The following is a 17,600-nucleotide window of genomic DNA, read 5'->3' on the forward strand; positions in this document are numbered from 1 at the left end:
TCTGAAATTTAAAGAAGTGTGTGAAGTCAATTTGAGGTTTTAGGTCTCTGCTGTCTTTCTTGCTGTTTAATTTTCATAGCAGCCAGTTAAGAGTATAAAAGAAACGAACAGAACAGACAACTACAATTCCAAGCAAACCTTGGACTTAGACACTTAATGTAGATTAAAGGAGTTTCATTAGTTTAAAAAAAAATATTTAGACCAACACCACCTGTTTGCACGTCCTCTTTCTTGCTGCGGTCAGTAGATGGAAGTCATTATTTTTCTGTCTCTTCAAACGGTGCTATATATTAGGTTACTGTACATGCATATGTTATAAAACAGAGCTGACTGTTGGATTCACTAGACTGTCCCATGACATGCAGACTTCAAATCTCGAGGTTTGGTCTTATTGGCTGGGTCCAAACTCGGGTGGCATGGTGATCGAAAGAACAATGGATTCAACCCATATCTCTTGACTTTGGGTGAGTGGTTGAAAAGATTCTGCATTCTGTCCATCTTTTTGTTGTGCTTGCTATGTTCGCCCTAAGTGGTCATGGGTATGCCCAGACGTGGGACCCTTACTCCTTGTGCCACTGGATTCAAACTAGTCTGCTGAGGAGGGGTGATACCTCAAAACTGGCCCCAGGATGCTAGTTTCGGGTCCAGGGAGAACCTGGCCTGGCAGTTTTGGCCGGACTGTTCACATGAGTAGCAGGGGCAAGACTGATTTGCATACGACTGGGCCCAAACTGGGGTGGTGTGTAAGCAAAACAACGATGGATTCAACCCAGATCTCTTGAGTGGAGGTGAGTGGTTGAAAAGTTTCAGCACTCCCTCCATCATCTTGTGTTTGTCTTATCGGGACCACCATACACAAATAGAAAGACTCACCTACTTCTCGAGATCCCACATTCTTCCCTCACCTGAAACTGGACTTTACACTCTGGTACCATTTTCCTTGTCACAGAGTGCTAATTTCCACATTAACTTTGAGGAAAACAAGCCTTATTTCCTACGTTTAGGCTAAGCTTCATTTGAAAAAAATTAACTTTATTGTATAAAACTAGACTGGGCATATTACTCTATTTTATCACCACTGACTGACCTTGGTGGTAATTATTCTACAAAATATGGCTGTACAAAAGCGCATTATTTTGGTCTAGACTCAGCCTGATGGTGGTAACGGGTATATTTGAGCCAATACACATTTTAATAAAAGACCAGACTCCTAAATGGTAAATTTCCCTACCAAACATATTGCCAAACTGGTCTTTTAATGAAAAACATGGGCCTCCGGATGCAGCAGAAGACTTTGTTGAGAAGATCTCGAATAGCATCAGAACCATGATTGTCAATCCTCCAATGATATGGAGAGTCTTCCACAAAAAGATTCTCCACAAAAGAGGAGAACTAAAGTAGAGATAAATATCTCCGTGTCACTCACTGAAAATGATGACTTGCTTGAGGAACCAGTTTGACTCTTCATTATTAGTCCATCCTCTGTCAACAAAGTGGATCTCTGTTCCTCATGTGGAGGAATAAATCAGATCGAGAATAAGCAACCTTTGGACAAGGTTCTAGTAAACAAGTTAAAATTTGAGTGCCCATGTCCTAGGATTCCTGACAAAGTTTTTGTTACATCATTGATCCTAAACTTTCAACCTCTTCTCCAAATACAAAACACAAAAAAATGGATCAACAGAGCCTGTTCAGCCTTTCAAGGCAAAGTATTTCATACCAGTGGCAACATTATTTGAGATAGCGAAGCAGGCAAAGGAAGGTTCTATAACAAGAATTGATCCATGTGAGCGGTCTAACTAGATCCAATGCATTATTTTTCTTTATTGGAATCACAAATCCAGCAATTTCATTGGAATGATGCAAGGGCCTGCTTCTAAACGAGATCCCAAGCTCTCAGGACTAGCTTCTACTGAAGAGAGGTTATCTGCCAAAGGTCTTTTGCTTGGCAATAACTTTATTATAGAACATCTCTAAATATGTGAATACATTCGGTTCTATTGAAAGGTCAAAACCTCTTTGAAAGAGTGGTTGGGCCAATGTGTGTTTTTTCCACAGACTGCTAAGATCAGGGCTAAGGCATGGAAACGGCGAGGCAGTATAAAGATTTAGCAGCCTTTTGGATAATTGATAATCCTCCCTTTTTCATTAATTATGAAAGGCCACAGGTTGAATCAACAGATGTCCAATGGGTAAATCACCCAGGAAAACATTGCAGCTTGGGCTTCCCGGATGACAAACATTATCAAGGCTGCAACTGTAGGCCTCTTACCCAGTCATGGAAGGATGCAATTATCGTCCCATTTTTTTAAAAAAAAGCTGCTACCGTCCAATTTCTCTATTGAACAGCACTGCTAAAATCTTATGGAGAGTAATCCTACAAGGAATTTACGACTGGGCACAGCAGAACAAGATTCTTTCCAATGTCAAGTAAGGATTTCGTCCAGGGCTGGGTATAGTGGAACAAAGTCTAAGTTTGCACCAGATTACAGGGAAATGTTTCACAGTCAGGAGAGGGGCCGTTCATGTGGCCTTTATGGACTTCTCTGCATTTGACATGGTCCTCGTTTCTGAATTGTAGGACATAATGGAAAGGCTGGGCTTTGAAAAAATCCTGAATAATCTACTCCACCGTTTGCACTGGCACACTTCAACAAAAGTATGATTTAGGACAAATGGCAAACTCACACCTAGTACGAACTCAGTCTTAGGAGTTCACCAAGGCTGCGTTCACGGGCCCTTTCCTATTCCTCATCTACATTAAAGAGCTGGAAGATTTCCTAGCCAAGGCAGGGAAAGACATGCCTCAACTGGGAAACCATCCAGTTCTTCTCTACGCAGACAACCAGGTTCTTATCGCTAGAATTGCAAATGGCTTCCAAGCGCTCTTTGCCGCCTTTGACTCATTTATGAGCGACCTTGGGCTAGAGACAATTAATTTAAATCTTTGGTCTTTACCTGTGGGCGCAAAAAAATCTAATACTAAAAATATTTACAGCAATAGGACCAAGGTGGCTAAAGTTCACAATTTTACTCACTTGCGCATTCCCTTTGATGCCGTCTCAAACTGGAAATATTTACTTAACTTAAGGGGCCACCAATTTCAAAGGTCAGTTGATGCCATTTTTTGTTTTACACAAGACTAGAGCACATACCTATGAAGGAGTTCCTGCATTTTTTTTAAGCAAGTGCACTGTGATAGGTACTATGGTTATGGTATAGGTCTTGGGGATATGTCAATACATGGCAGCTACAAAGGGTGGAAAACTGCTTCCTAAGAAGGCTGCTGTCTGTTCCACAATCCTCTTTCACCCTTATGTGCAACTCAGAAGCAGGTTTAGGTTACGTGGAGGATTGGATTAAATTAAGCCCTTTGATATTATGGTTAAGGGTATGGAGGAGAGCGGAGGCGTCTTTGACAAGATCATTTCCGATTGCCTGGCACTCGATAGTGTGTTTGCAATTCCGTGGCTAGCATATATAAAACAGACACTCACATCCTTAGGAGGTCTTGGAGCTGTTCACTAACCCGGATTCTATTAGCAACAATAAGAGTGACCTAGTTAAAAGTCAGTACCTCTCTTTTCCTCACAAAACTCGGGCAAATGCGCTGCAGAACTCAGACAACTAGCATCTGCAGGAGCCCATACATGACTTTGGTTCCTGCATTTCATTTCATTTCCATCACCAATACCCATCACAGATTCCTTCCTACTCACTTACAATTTAACACAATTCACTTCTTAATTGCATTTTCAACACAGGGACCATGGTTTCCATCACTTATCTAAGGTCTCTGTAATAATGCATCCCCCTAAAGCAATGTTCACGCTATGCTATTTTGCTCTTTGTATATATCGTATTGAAAACAGTATTTAGACTGTGTCTTAAGTGAATTTCCTGTATTTGTATCTGTACTTTAGATTAATTTGTGAATATTTTTACAGCTAGTTTAGCCGAATAAAGATCATTGGCTGACTGAATGAGTAGAAGGTATCAGTTTTCAAGTAACAGACGTTAGTTTAGGTGCTATTTCAATAGACAAATCTTCTTTCACAAACCTATTCTCTTTTGCTTTTGTCAGGAAATTAAGCAATACAACTAATTCCTTTCAATCCGTCAGGACTTCTAGGCAATCTCTTTCTAGTGAGAGAGAGTAGACCTTAAAGAGTTTATCCTGTACTAAATCTTCACCACTTCAAATGTATCCTATGCAGACATTTCAAGATGGAAACAATCACCACTTCAGACATCACCTTCAGCCCCTCAATTGGATGGTGCCTTTAAGGGAGACCTATCTTTCACTTCCAATCTTTCTTTCCCTTTGGAAGAATCTACAATTTCAATGGGAAGGTACATTTTACTTAGTGTTGGACCCGGCCCTTTTGGCAGGTTCACCCCTAGACTTTTTGCTTTTTCCTAGCCTGTTTCTGTGACCTGGTGTTGGTGATTTTAGGCCTCTGCGCACTTTTTCACTGTGGTACAGTGTAAAGTGCTTGAGCTCTCTGTGTATGTGTGGTGAGTCACCTGCCCTCCCATAGGAATGAATGGGGAATATGTATGCCCATGGTAGTTCCTGATGTGTGGGGAGTGCAGGGGCGAGTTTGGTATGAGAGAACTCGTGAGACTGAATGCTGCGTAATGGTATATGCGGCATGAATGTGTCTAGTCTAGAAGTGCCACTTTTAGAAGTTGGCATATTTGTGTAATTTGTGTCTGGCGTGTGATTGGCTGGTGAGCCTGGTCCAGGAGTGCCTGGGCCTGCTTGTGGATTGACTGTCTGGTTTGAGGGTGACAGGGGCTGGAGACCCCAGGAGGTTGTCTGAGTCAGCCCGTGGATGAAAGGCTGCATTGCTGCCAGGGAAGTGGGAGGAGATGGCACCTGATAGTGAAGGGCTGTGCCTGCCTGACCACAATGCTGGCTCCACCCCCCCCGCTGGGCGACTGTCACCTCTGTCCCTGATACTGAAGGGACTTCCCTATAACCAATTCTAGCTGGTCCTCACACTGCCTGCACAAAGACTTCAAAGACTTTTCCCTGTATAAGAAGGGGCTGTGTCCCCTTCCAATTTGTTCTTGTTTGTGACTTGAATCTACCAGGGGCGGGCGCTGCCCAGCCCCTGGATGCCTGGAGGACTTCTGGGGGACCCCTCTGCCTTGCCTGATGGGGGGACTTTGCTTTGCCCTGGATACTTGATGGACCTGGAAGCCTTGTCCTGTGATGTCCTGCATTCCTGGGAGGACCTTGTGGCTGGACTGGTGACCTTTGGCTGCCTTTTAGCGCTAGGAGCGCTCTATTTTTCTGTTGTAGCGCTTGAAAGCGCTTGACTTGCTATTTCCAGCGCATGGAGCGCTTTAAATTTCCTTTGGCGCCTGGGAGCGCTCTATCTGTGTTCTAGCGCTTTGGAGCGCTTTGTTTCCCCCAGCGCTTGAGAGTGCTTTTATTCCCGTTTATTTACTCAATTTACGGGTGCCACCCCGTTTTTATTTAATTATTTGAGGCCGGTGCCCACTCGGCACTGCCCTGTGTTTGATTCACCGCCGCCGGCCCGGAGATCGTGTGAGGAGCCGCTGAGCCCGCCTCCCTGCCCAGGGCCGCGCTGCCATTGGCGGCCCTGCGAGACAGGAAGCCAGGCAGATCCTCTTGTGACGTGGGCGCGCCTCGAGGCGTCACTTCCGCTTCCCCCCCTGGCCGGGGGAAGCCTGCTTCTGGGTTCGTTGCCGGTCTCCCGTGTGGAGAGGGAGACCGGAAATGCTGGCCGCATGGAGGGAGCCCGCGCGAAGGGGAGCCGACGCGGCGGAAGGCGCAGGCGGGGCTCCGTTGTGAGGAGGAGAGCCCCGCGCCGCCCAGAGGAGCCCCGCGCCGCCTAAGGAGACCCGGTGAGTGGGGCAGGAGAGAAGGGAGGGGCGCCGGGACACATTGTCGGTGTCCGTGCCCCCCCCCCCCCCAGTAGCGAGAGCTCGCGCTCACAGTCAGTAGGAAGCCACGAGGGCTTCAAGGGCGGCCCCGGTTGGCAGTGGGTCGCCCCAACTTGTTTTGCCAGCCCAGAGAGGCTCGTAGGGGTATATTTAACTATGGTGCATTTAGGGCGGCCCCAGATGGCAGTGGGTCGCCCCAACGTTGGCTAGAGCCCACGAGGCTCCCCAAGGGCATTTGCAATTTAGAGCCCTGAGAGGCTCCAACGTGGGGGCATCATTGTTTGGAGAGCCTGTGTGGCTCAGAGGGGCCATATTTGTTTTTAGAGCCTATGTGGCTCCAACGTTTGCGACATGGGTGGTGTCCAGAGCCTGTGTGGCTCCAGCAGTGGGCGCAGTTTGCACCCACGGTCAGTGAGGACCCTGTCACAGTTTGGACTCCCAGCTTCCCAGCAATTAGTGGGCAGCTGCACCGTTTAGGTTTTGTGATTGTCCTCAGGTGCCCAGCAAGTAGTGGGCACCTGCACCGTTTAGGCTCTGACATTGAGACACAGGGCGTTCTAGCCCCAACAAGGCCAGTTGGCCTAGGGACTGCCACAGGTAGTGGCTTATGTAAGTTTTGCGCAATTGTATGGTTATTACACCTCTGAATGTGTTTTCTTGCATCATGTGTTATTCCTGCACCTCTGAATGTTTTTAGGCATCATGTGATTTTTGCGCTATTGTATTGTTCTGGCACCTCTGAATATTTTTTTATGCATCATGTGTCTTCCTTTTCCCTGCGCTGCACCTCTGAATGTTTTAGGCATCATGTGTCTTCTTGCGCTGCACCTCTGAATGTATTTTATTGCATCATGTGCTTGGTTCTTAACACCACTGAATGTGTAGGTTTATGCATCATGTGTTTCTCTTTACTACTCCTCTGAATGTATATTTATGCATCATGGGTAATGTGTTCCTTCCTAGACCCCTAAACGCTGTGTGATACTTAGGTGGTTGTCCATACACCTCTGAATGTTTTAGGCATCATGTGTTTCTCTTTATTACTCCTCTGAATGTGTTTTCATGCATCATGGGTAATATGTTCTTGTTTATACCCCTAAATGTATTTTATTCTTGAGTGGTTGTTCTTTTTAGTACAGGTGGTCCTGGTGAGGTCCTGGTACCTGTTCCCAGTAGTTACTGGATGTATTTTATAACTGTTATCTTGTGCTATACTTATTCTAAGTTCTAAAAGTGCTATTTCTGATTCTGACAGTGGCCCAGTCGCCTGTAAATAATCCCTTGTGAATATTGCCTGTGCCAGTTGGCACCATGTATATTGTGTGATACTATCTGATGTGTTTTTACAATACAAAAGTTATTTTATAAATAACCTTGTGTGGTGTTCCTTTTGTGGTGTGCCTAGTATGTTGTTGCTGTTGTGTGCTGGCGCAAATGCTTTACACATTGCCTCCGAGTGTAGCCTTACTGCTCGTGCCAAGCTACCAAGGGGGTGAGCAGGGGTTATCTTGGCGTGTGACTCCCTTGCCCTGACTAGAATGGTGGTTTCTGCCTGGCTTTGGCGTCAGCCTTAGCCTTAGCCTACCAGAAATAGCTAGTTCTAACACTTAGTAACAGACTTTCCTTCTAGTCTCTTTTTTGTTCGCTGGTGCTTTATAACACTCAAGCTGCTGCACACACATCTAAGATCCCAAGGAATTAATTCACAGATCTATATGAATGACATTCTGATTTTGTTCCAATTCAAAAAAATATTCTCAAGTTGCAGTTCGGTCCTCCATTCTTTTCATTCAAAGTTTGGGTTATGTCATAAGCCAACAAAAATCAATACTCAATCCAGTTCAAACTATAAAAGTCCTAGGTTTTCTAGCAAATCAAATTCATTCTACGCTACATCTCCCAGAAGCACAACTACTATCAGAAAGGAGTCATTGCTTTTATTAGTTTCTTCACACATATGAGCTCTTCAAAGATTTTAAATTCACCAAGAGGCCATCATGATTTTCCCATGCTCGTTTATTAAAGCACGCACATTTATTATCTTTCCAGAACGGTCCACATTCAGGAGCTATTGGTTAGAACCATCGGGAGACTCTTAATTAAAGCTACGGTACTGAGTCTTTCCTACTTATGTCCACCATGAACTCCATCGATTGTGTTTGACCCCCCCTTGGGGCTCTTTCCTAATTATATCCATTTTTGGTCTAGATCTACTGCCCTACCACCCCCCCCTCCCGCCCCGCCCCCTAACGTGTCCTGATGAAGACCCTCCTGTAAGGGCCAACTTGCTCCTACTTCTGTATGGGGTCGAAACATCAACAACCGGCTCCCTCACCAGCTTCCTGCCCTAGCTACAGATAATTTGTCTCCCCTACTTGGAAGCATGGTTACGATCTAATACAGTGTCATTTACGCGCTTTTCCTGTGCCTGGCGCTAACCTTAGCCAGTCTGTTAGTATTTTGCAAAGGAGTATTTGTGACTTGTACTGTATATATTTTACTTGTGCACCACTGTTTACCACGTCTACCCTCCTCCTTGCCACCCCACCTCCTTCCCCTCTTGCTTTGGGCACGATGACATTATGCTATGTGCGCTTATTTTACTTGCAGTACCTTGTGATTAAATAACAAATGTACTTCCTACTCTTGTTTATCGTTTCCAATTTTTCTATTGCCTACTATACTATTTGCAGCTATCCTGGGACCACTTCCTTTTTTGTACCTATCGTCCATGGGGCCATCATGTGTTGTGACTAGACAGTAACCATACACATGGTCTAACTGTTCAGGGGTTGTTGACCTCTGGGTCCTGATGCTCTACTCCTTTAAATTCGGAGAGGGAGCTCACCTCTGAACTGGACTGAACCATCTGAGCAGCAGAAGGGCCGCTTCTTCCTCTACCTCAACATTCCATTCCCCTGTGATGTTGGGGTGTTGTCTCTGTGTCGTTTCTGCATTCTGATGGCCCTCCTCCACTCGCACCTCCTCCACTCCCACTGGTATCAATTCATCTTCTTCAACTGGAAGGTGAGGAAAGCCTGGCACATGGCCTAGTCATGCTCGGGGTAGAGGTACAGACACCGGCCACGTATAGTGCCCCAGGCATGTGCACCTGCTTTGTGCACCTGTAAGGCACTTTAGTATTACAGAAGGGGCTGCAGAAGCTTGTGCATCCCTTCCGTAATAAGAGATAGTGCTGGCACATATGTAGTGCCAGCACTATCTCAAGACTGCAGTCCCTCATTTGCATGGCCCCATGCAAATGAGAGAATCTCTATACATCTGCACCTGCACCTGCACCATATTATGGATGCTGGCACAAAGGCAAAGAAGCTGGCTGCCAGGAGGCGCACTGAAAGTTGGCACACTGCAAGTCCACCCCCTGATGGCAGCCCTCTGGATTCACTGCATCCATATGCAAAGGGAACTCTAATACCTCTTTAAAGAGCAGGCAATTTGTCACCCGCACACTGAACACTGAACGGCTTTTAAGCAGTTGCTTCGTATTTCACATGAATGTCTGGCCCCCAGGACAGCATGAGTGCCCAGTTGTGCTGGGGGCAGCACATTTACTTTAACAGGGACCACTTTCCCCGTTTGCACACGGACCATCTATTTAAAGGTGTGCTATGCGCAAACAGGAAAAGTGTGCCCTCTGTGTAATAGGGGCCTTGATAGTGGTCAATCCAGGGTAACTTGGAGTGGCACTGGGGGCAGTACTGGAAGGGTGTCTTTTCCTTCACTAACCTGGCCTTCTACTCGAGTGGGCACTGTAGGAGAGTGGTAATAGCCCCCGGGAAGAGGTCAAGGTTCTGGAGAAAGGAGTTTATTTGTTCTTTAAAATTGTATTGGTATTCCGTAAGAAAACACATACCAATAGACAAATAATGTAGAGGCTCTGTGATACAAACAGAAGCTGTACAACCCAAAAACAAAAAAAGAAACTATAGGAAACGGCAATGGTGAGCTACGTACATGAGTACGTTTGGTAAGTAACAACCATCTTACAGTTAAGAGTAGAAGTAGGAGAAGGGAGACCAGGGGAAGGGGGAGGGGACAAGAGAAGTGGGATTTGAGAGTACTACTCTGAGATATGCTGCAAACGTGTCTAGGTTCTGAAGATTGATGTTGGTAGGTGTCGGAAGGGCGTTTGAATGTGTTTATCAACCTTTGGCGAACGATGACGACGTGGGACCGGTTAGGATTGTTCTATGACAACAGGAGTCAGAATCGTACAGGCGCAGCAGTAAGTGCTATTAGGCGCCAAACACCAAGCCCAATTGGTACATGTCCAAACCAATGACGCAAAAAACACAATCTAAGAGCTGGAGCGCATGCACATTACCAACTAATGAAGTTATTACACCTCATGACTCAAAAGACTTCTTCCAAGAAAAACAAGTTGCAAAGATTCTAGCCCAACACTTGATGGCAGGAGTATGATGAGGACGTGTATCTATATCTACAGCCAAAGGTCCTACAAGTATTTAGGTCTAAATTTATTGGTTTCGTGGGCTGTTAAATCTTCTTGGTCTTTGAAAGCGCCGTCAGAGAAGTCAACAATGTGGCAATGTTCAGTCTCATTTAAAAGTTTTTCTGATGTCAAAGGCATGGATCTATTGGTCATGCGGTTTACTCCTTATTCCCAAAATCCAGTAGAACAAACATTTTAACCTCTGCAGTCGAGTATCCTGCTTTCTGGGACCATCCAAATGTTTGTTCTTTAAGATGCTTGAAAGAATATGTGTCTCAAATAGGCTCTCTCAGAGCATCTCCTGGTCAAATTTCCATTTCTTTTGTAAAGCCCCATTCTTCTGATATTACTCACCTCTAGCCAGGTGGGTGAGAAGGACTACGTCACAAGCTGCTTATTCGTCAGAGGCATGACAGAGTTGAAGGCCTACTGGACCGACGCTAGACCAGAAGACATTTGGAGAGTGGCTAATTGATCTTCAGCATTTTAGCATCTACTTTTCAAGCTGTTTACAGGTAACCACTTACTCCATTTCTGTTGTAAATTTGCTTTAAAAAAAGCATATTAGGAAAATCTGTCTAGCCGGACAACGCCGATTTTCCAAGTGCTAATGTAGGAAAGACAAGTTACTTACCTTCTGTTAAACCTGATCTGGGAGAGACTCTTTCTAATCGCATGATGATAGAGACTTCTGGCAGCAGATTCCTTACCTTAGATAACCAAGCAATACCTCCAAAGAGGTGGGTCTTCAAACAGATTAGAACAAAAGTCCTGCAAGATCAAACGGGCAAAATGCCAGTCACAATAGACCGGACCATGCAGGTGGTAATGCTAGGTGATTGTGTGCAAAAATGCCCAGCTTTCTGCCTGACAGACGTCAAGGACAGGGAATCTGTGAGCTAATGCAGTGGTCACAGTCTTGCCTCTGGTAGAATGAGAATACAAGCCCTCAAGAGACTGCTTTTTTGCCAATGTGTAGCAGATCTTATGCAGAACACTATCCACCGTGAGCTGGTCCTTTTCTGCACTGCCTTCCATTTCTTAGCACCAACATACCCTACAAATAGTTTATTGTCCACCCTGAAACTCTCTTGTGCGATCAATGAAGAACGACAATGCTCTTTTTGGATCCAGACAGTGGATTCTCTCCTCTAGTTTAGAAGGGCGAGGCAGAGCAAAGAATATAGGAATGGTGATGGTTTGACCTACATGAAAGGGTGTCTCAACCTTCAGGAGGAAGGAGGCACGGGCCCTCAGACTGGGTAAACAATGGTAATAAGAGGTTGACCCTCCTGGATGATTTTATGGCCATTAGAAGTGCAGTTTTGATAGTCAGCAAGCGAAGAGGGCAGTTGTGTAATGTCATAAAGAGAGCACACAAGGAAGGGGGGAGGATATTTTGTAATCCTTTCAGGAACCTAATCACAGCGGGTGATTTGAACAAAAACAGCAGACAAATGTCTTTTAACTGTGCCCATAGCAGAGCCCTGCAGGGCCAAAGAAAGAACAATTAGAAGAACCTGGGATAAGGGTGCACAAAGTGTTTCTTGATGCACATCATGCCACAAATGTATCCTAATGGCAGGTATATACCAACTTGGCAGAGGGAAGCCTGGCTGCCAGAATAACGTCACAAACTTCGGGAGGAAGGTCAAAAACTGTCAACTATTGCCACTCAATCTCCATACATGAAGGCGGAGGGTGCGCAGGTTCAGGTGCAGAACCCTTTCCTGTTCCTGCCATAGAAGATGCTCTTTAAGAGGCAGTCTGATAGGAGGACTGATGCTCACGCTCAGAAGCTTGGGATAGCAAACATTCCATGCCCAATCCGGAACCAAAAAATTACTTGGGAGGTAACTCTTGATCTTCTTGAGACCTCTGGGCAGTGGTGGTATCCGCAGGAAGGCGTGAGGAGGCAGGAGCGCCACTCGAGACAAAATGAGTCTCTGAGCAAGAACCACCTTAGAAACTCCAGCACCGAAAACTGCTGACATTGCGTGTTCTCACTGGTGGCATACAGATCTAACCAAGATTTCCCCCACACTTGAAAGAGATTTTGCGTCACTTCCAACTGGAGATTCCATTTAAGATCCTCTAGGCATCGATGGCTGAGGTTGTGTGCCTTCTTGTTCAGAGAGCCCGCCAGGTGTTGAACCACCAGGGTAATGCCCTGACATTTCAGACTTGTCCAGAGGCTCAGAGCCTCTTGACAAAGGGTCCACGACCCCACCCTGCCGTGTTTGTTGCAGTATAACATGGTGATGGTGCTGTCCTTGAACAACTGCACTAGCCTTCGCTTGATGAAGGAATTAAGGTTTTCAATGCCAATCAGATCGGGCGGAGCTCCAGTAGGTTCATGCGAGTCCCGGACTCCACAGGATGACAGAGACCTCTGATCTCCACCTTTCCCAGATAGCCATCCAATTTCAGGACTGACACATCTGTCATACTGTCAGCTGTGGGTCGGGAAGGAAGAGGGTTCTACCGATGACCCGATCGTGTTTCGTCAGCCACCACTGAAGGTCTTTTGAAGCTCTCTCCAAGAGCATGTCAGAGAGATTTCGCTTATACTGTGCCCACTGGAATTCAGGTCCAGCGGCAGAGCCCTCATATGCCAACAGGCATGTGTCACAAGAAAGATGCAGGAGGCCATGAGACCCAACAGCCTCCTTCGGTTTCACCGAAATCCAAGATAGAGGCTGAAACATCACTATGTTATGTTATGTTATTGGAATTTATAAGAAGCGCGCAAATACCAAAAGGTGTCCTGGCGCTGAGCTTGCCTAAACTGTGAGTCAATGCGATTGATCAGTGCGCTCACTGCGAGAACAGCCAGGTCTTCAGGCCCCTTCTGAAGGCGAGCAGATTGTCAGCATTCCTCAGGTGGAACGGCAAATCGTTCCACGCCTTGGACGTGCAGGTGATTAAACTCCTCCCTCCACAACCCGCTTTTTTAAAAACAGGCTTTTGAACAAGTTTTGCCCCCAAGGATCGTAGTGTCCTACTGGGGGTATACCATTTGAACCTTTGACTCAGATGGTCCGGGGCGATGCCGTTAAGGGCTTTGAAAGCTGTACACAGGGCCTTGAAATGAACCCTTTGTTTCACCGGGAGCCAATGCAGCCGCGCAAGTTCTCCTCGGACTGAAACTAATTTAGGTATACCAGACAGTAGTCTGGCTGCGGCATTTTGAACCATCTGAAACCTATTAAGCTGTTATTATTGGGCGTTCAGGTAAATGCTGTTACAATAGTCTAAGCGTGCCATTACCAAGACGGTGACTACCGTCGCAAAACTACCATCCGAGAGATACGTTTTTATTATCCTAAGGACTCGAAGGATCAGAAAACAGGAGGAAACAACTGAACTGATGTGATCGCAAAAGGTCAGTTTGTTGTCCATTATAATTCCTATGTTTTTCGCTTTGAGAACTGGGGTAGGATAATTCCCCATGTCTGTAGGCCACCAGTCTGGGGTCCAAACATGAGGGTTATTTCCAAATACGATCACCTTAGTTTTGTTAGAGTTCAATTTCAAACAGTTCGCCGACATCCAGCATGCGATCGTCTTCATGCACTCGTGGAAACAAGCACCTGTTTCTTTTATCTGATTGTCATTGAAGGAAAGAACAATCTGAGTATCGTCGGCGTAGGAAGTCAACTGGAAACCAAAAGATCTAATCAGGGCTGACAGGGATGTCACATAGATATTAAAGAGCATTGGACTCAGTGACGAACCCTGTGGCACCCCATATGGAAGACTAAAAGGCTGGGATTTGTTGCTATCCAGATCGACCGTTTGAATTCTCTCTGATAGAAAGGAACAAAGGAGAATCCAGGCGACCCACGTACCCCGGTCCCCGACAACCGGTCCATCAAGACTTTATGATGGACCGCGTCGAAGACTGCTGAAAGATCTAACATTATAAGAATAGCCCTCCCACCACCTTCCAAGGCCTCCCTTACCTCCTCACAGGATTTGATAAGGGCTGATTCAGTACTATGGTTGGCTCTAAAGCTGTACTGGGTGGAATAAAGTACATTATTACAGCGGAAAAAAATACGGAGCTGGACATTCATGGTTTTTTCAGTGATTTTTGTGGGCAGGGGAAGTCGCAAGATAGGCCCATAATCATAGTCTGAATACCCTGGACTCACCGTTCCAGAGGATAGGCCCGAAACTGCACTGTGACCATAATAGCCTTAATGAAACTTGAGCACCTGAGAGGGAGTCAGGAATGATTTTGGCACGTTGATAGTCAATCCTAGTGAATGCAGGAGGTCCACCAAAGTCTGGAGGTGGGAGATGACTGACTGGGTTGAGCCCGCTTTTAAACAGTTATTCGACGCGGTAGGGTAAGACTGGAACTCCTAACCGCCTCAGATGTGCTGCAACCACCGCCATCACTTTCATGAACACCCCATGGGTAAGGCAGAAGGGTAGCATGGAAAACCTTAAGTGCTCCTGCGTAGGTAGCACCTCTGGGCCGAAAGGACAGGGATGTGACCATCCGAACTTCTCTTTTTTCAGAAGGAAGCTGAGAAGGTGCAAGTCTAGATTAAGACGAAGGCCTCTGCCCTTTTTGGGCATCAGAAAGTAGCGGGTATAGCAACCACAATCTACTTCTGATACCAGCACCCTTCAATGGCTCTATTGGCCAATAGAGCTAACATTTCCTGATGGAGCAAGGAGAGATGGTCCTCAGTCAGCGGATCGCAAGTGCGTGGTGTGAGTGGGTTTTCCAGGAAAGGGATGTAGTAGCCCTTCTGGGCTACTACACCTCTTTCTTTTTTCAGTGCAAAATCCACTTGTTGGAGGTTATCGGCTTCTAGTGGGGTAGGTGTTAGTGGGTCCTGCATCCCACTAGGTGCCTAAGCTGGTATACGGGAAAACTACAGGGGTTTGGAGGCTGTGGTTGCCGTGGTGGACTGACCAGATGTCTGGCTGGTGGTCCCACAAAATCTGTGGGAACAATGTCCACATCAATAAAAGGGCTGGAAACCTTATTGGCCTATATGCCTGGTCAGAAAAGGACACGCTTAGTAGCTCCTTAGTAGCTCCTACTGCAGCCAAAAAAGGGACGAAAGGCACACTGGGGTTGGAAAGGGGCCATGAATAGGCCCATGAACCTGGCAGCAGCTCTGCTTTCCTTACAGCACTCCAGCACAAAGTCTGCCTTCTCACCAAAGAGCCATCAATGTGCACACCATGAGCGAAGTGTGGACATCCCCTAAGAAGCCAGTTGTTTTAAGCCAGGAGTGGGGCCTGAGTATAACGGACAATGAAATCACTTGGCACAGCAAGTCGGCTGTGTCAAGCCCACATCTGATGGTGAACTTCACTGCATCACATCCATCAGCAACTGCTTGAGAGAGTATGGCTCAGGCCTCCTGTAAGACCATGGGCAGCACATGGGCAACCGAATCCCACAGTGTGCTGGTATCACCAACTGCAGTGCTAGATTTTGGATTGCCTATCCGGAGGAGTGGTATGGAATGTGCCACAATTGGTCCTGGAAGTGGAGGCTTCAGTAAGGAAACTGGGGTCCCCAGGAGCGGGAAAATGGCAGTGGGCAATTTTCCTGTGTAAAGGAACCCCTGTGCAGGGCTTGGACCCAGCCAAGGAGGATATATGTAAGATATTTATTGAATGGGAGCAAAGGTTCCGAGGGGCAACTCCCGACTGAACCCCCTCTGTGAAGACGTTCATCTTGACTGCCAGTGAAGGCAGCCGAAGGTCCAAGACATCAGCTGCCCTCCGCATCAACACTGTGAACGAGGCACCCTCCTCTGTAGATGCATAGAGACCAGGCTAGTATCCGGTGAGGTGTCCAATCCACTGGCATCCACCAGTTCCTCGTACCAGTTATCCTCTGTGTAATCAAGGGGATGGTGGTAACCATAAGGGTCCTCTGATCCCTCCTAATAGTCACTCTCCCAGACCTGTCAAAGGAAAAAGGCACTGGCTGCGACTCACAAGGCAGTCTGAGTCGGGCAACATTCATCCTGCTCTGTGTCAGAGTTGGGTATAACGATTGGTCACTCACCACAGAGAAGTGTCTGGCGCACTGGGTGCAAAGGCATGGAGCCGGGGGAAGGGTCGTTGTCTCGCAGGCGTCGCCTTTCCGGACCCAACACAGGATCCAAGGGGACAGACTGGTGTCGAGGGCGAACCTGCCAGCAGAGAACCAGTAGGGGGGCCCCTTTTGCACCAAGGGGGCCAAAGGTGCTCTCGAGGGGTCTGGTCACGAAAATATGAGGTGCACTGCCTCATAAAACTCCTTAAGCTGGGTGGGGGTTGCTCTTGGAAACTCTGGGAGGAGTGGAGCAGATCCTAGCACAGGATCTACAGCAGAGTAGGGCCTAGAGTTCCGACGCTCCCATGCCAGGTCTGACGACTTCAACTCTCTACGACTTCTTGGACTTCTTTTCATTATGTGACTTACCCGACTACTTGGATCGAGAGGACGACCATGGGGAGGGGTCTGCAAGCAGTCATGGGATCTTCTCCATGGCTGGGATAGAGTGCGTTGTGGAGTTGTCTGATGTCAGGCGGGGAGGCGCTTGAGGGCCTCAGTGTCTTGGGATTCATGGCATAGCAATCCATGCAGGTATCATAGTCGTGGTCCCCCTACAAGCACCAGAGGCAAGCCAAATGAGGGTCTGTCACAGACATCTGCCTGCGACAGGCACCACATAGTTTGAACTTTATTGGCTTCTTAAGAGACATCCCTAGCACACCAGGAGATGCAATCGCAAAAAAAGCCTTGACAAAAATTCGAGAAAAAAAAATCAGTCAAAGACTAGGGCTAGCTCTATTTAGGCACTGCGCACGTCACATCCGGCACGAACGATGGTGAATGATGTCATCTGTTGGCACTCAGAGGTACTACCCAAACATTTCCTGATCCAGCCTGATGCCTGAGGAATGTTATACAGTAAGGAATCTGAAGCTAGAATACTTTATCGGATGTTCTACCTTAATTATAAACATAGGGACGATTATTATCCCACCTCTTGAAAATAATGACAGATAATTATTGTTTTTACCCTTACTTTATCATGGGATATTATTTGTTGTTTATTCCTTCCCAGGTCAACAATCAACATCCCTCAGTCATCCTGAAGGCTCATCGGAATGAATGAATATAAATTTTGTAAAGCGCAAACTTAGCCCAGGGGCATCAAGAAGCTAGTGAGTGGACAGT

At 46.6% G+C, this 17,600-nt stretch overlaps 1 protein-coding gene across 1 annotated transcript in view; it reads right to left on the reverse strand.

Annotated features, from left to right (window-relative positions):
• The window catches only part of APH1A (aph-1A gamma-secretase subunit), a 103,634-nt gene that overhangs the window by 12,190 nt on the left and 73,844 nt on the right, over positions 1 to 17,600 (reverse strand). The window lies entirely within an intron of this gene.

This window comes from Lissotriton vulgaris, chromosome 12 (assembly GCF_964263255.1).
Source record: "Lissotriton vulgaris chromosome 12, aLisVul1.2, whole genome shotgun sequence".
Classification (NCBI taxonomy): Eukaryota; Metazoa; Chordata; class Amphibia; order Caudata; family Salamandridae; genus Lissotriton; species Lissotriton vulgaris.